Here is a 2677-nt window from a genome sequence, read left to right on the forward strand (position 1 = left end):
GGCTCTGTCTGTGTCAGCCCGCCCCCAACGAATTGGGTCATGCTCAGCTATGCCATGCCACGTCAGATTACGTGATTTACAACATAGGATCCCCGCCCCTTCTCTCTCAGGTCCCTAGAAAAACAGATCCTATTTCACATCACTTATGGCAGTGAAAAAATATATATTTAAGGAGCGATGGGTCTCTCTCTCTCTCTCTCTCTCTCTCTCTCTCTCTCTCTCTCTGTGTGTATGTATGTGTGTGTGTGGCGGATATGGGAGAGGGGGTGCAGGGGAAGAAGGGTCAATTGCAGCGAAGGGTTCAAGAACTACAGGCAAGCAAATTCCGGGATAAAAATCACAGATTCGGAGAGCTTAAAGGTAAACTGACAAAAAATAAAATGAATTCATAGACAGGAGAAAAAGGCAAAAGAAATTTAAAAAATAACAAAATGAAATAAACCAGCATCTGGACAATGAATGGGTGGTGCTTCTGAAAACGTTATATATATTGGTGGGTGTTTGCGGGTGCTCTGGTGTGGTTTGCTTCTTCTTTCCTATCAAACATCTATCGTCTTTATCTCCCCTCCTTCTTTTTTGTGTATGTTACTCTCTTGTAACACCTCTTATCTCCGTCCCTTATAATATGACCGTTTTGTGTTGCAAGTGCCGTAAAACACCTACTACCAAAACTAAAACGTTATTGGTACTCTGTTCTTCGAGAGTCAACTCGGTCCGACGTTGTGTCCTTGAAATTGCAAAGAGCACTTTACACGAATTTTCCATTGAATTCCAATTGGCTCGGTCCTTTTAGAGACGGACCCTAGACCCTCAGGCCCCACCCCCTAAAGGACCTATTGTAAGTGTTGATAGGGTCGTTAAACCTATACCATTATTCATGGTGCTTTTTTTCTGCTCATCCGGAGAACTTACGAAATTGCGCACGAGATTGCACACACATTGGGTTTTTTTGTGTGGTTTATTCTAATACGGGGTGCCCACTACGGACGGGATCGGCCGATCAAGGCGATCGCCCGATTCGATCGCCTCAAAAACAAACATGTTTGTCTTCAGTTTCAGGCGATCAAGTCGGGCGATCGGCCTGATCCAGCTGTAGTGGGCACCCCGTATTAGCTACATCATGTACGAGTATATTATATTTGTGTCATGATACGATAGAATAAGGCACTGGTAATTTATTGGGCGTCCGAAGTTGTTGGTTCTAAATTAAAGCGTAGCCACTTGTCTCGCTCTTATCTATTATCTATTTGTGGTGGCCGAATTTTGCTATTCAAAAGGCTTTTCAATGGCTGCATCGATCGACATGCTAGGCGCATTTTGTTTTGAGAGTATAGATCTAGACCTTATAATGTTTTGCATCTCTCAAGATTTATTGCCCCATTCCAGTTGAGTGTAAATATAGTAGGCCAATGACTTTTAGTTGATATTAAAGCACCGATCATTCCTTTCATCGAAAGGGGGCCCAGCTAGTATAATATAAGTGCTGAAGATTAGAGACGTCTTCACAAGAGAGCTACATTCACAAAAAAGGAGGAGGGGAAAGGACGGTAGATGGTTGATAGGAAAGAAGAGCAAACCACACAAGAGCACCCACCAACCACCCTCTGTCAATACAGTTGTTTAAAGAAACATACTCACATTATTATAACATTGTACTGCACTGGCCCAAAGACCAGAAACACACCCGTGTTATATTATTAACATTAAGGACTGTAACTGAATATCGAAAACAACACGACACGACCATCATTTCTGTTTTCTCAAGTCCATAACCTGTTCTAAATAAATACATTATAGTTCGCTTGTAACATGGCGACGTTATGGCCGTAATGGTAATACGGGGTGCCCACTACGGGTGGGATCGGCCGATCGGCCCGATCGCCTCAAAAACAAACGTGTTTGTTTTCAGTTTCAGGCGATCGAGTCGGGCGATCGGCCCGATCCAGCCGTAGTGGGCACCCCGTTTAAGGCTTAACATTGCTAACTAATAACATTATAATCATTATAACGTGTGACATCGGTAGTCTAGTGGTTAGGCTACCAGACTCGTAATCATGAGGTTGCGGGTTCGGGGGTTCGAGCCTCAGCTCGGTCCGACGTTGTGTACTTGGGAAAGACACTACATGAATTTTCCTCCCTTCACCCAGGTGGGAAAGGACACCCGGCCATAGACAGCGAAAGATCTTCTCAGTATGTTACGTTAGTGTTTTAGCGCCTATAAAAAGGCAGCTTGTATTGTATACTTCCAAGGAAGATGAGATTGTCTCAGAATGCTATCATGTCTGTTGGGGTAACAACATAATTGTGGATTGTAAAGCGCATAGAGCTTGTTTTGAGCGGGAATTAGCGCTGTACAAATGCTTTTTATTATTACTTAACCCTATCCGTACGTCGTGTTATACTATCGTATCCATACGACGTGTGGAACTCTGTGACACCACTTTCCAAAGAGGAAATTTACTCGGTAATCCGATCAGTACGCTTTGCATAGCAGTCTGTCGCTTTGCATAGCAGTCTGTCAAAATGATTTTGAGAGAAATACTGAAAGTTTCAAAGAGATCTTCGCACTAGAAGTATTTTAAAATGTTAAGAATACAACCCTGGGGGTACAAAATGACCCCAGGGCATACGGATAGGGTTAATTAATGTTTAGCTTTACAACATCAGTGCCTGTAGT

Source organism: Aplysia californica, unplaced genomic scaffold (genome assembly GCF_000002075.1).
Source record: "Aplysia californica isolate F4 #8 unplaced genomic scaffold, AplCal3.0 scaffold00430, whole genome shotgun sequence".
NCBI lineage: Eukaryota > Metazoa > Mollusca > Gastropoda > Aplysiida > Aplysiidae > Aplysia > Aplysia californica.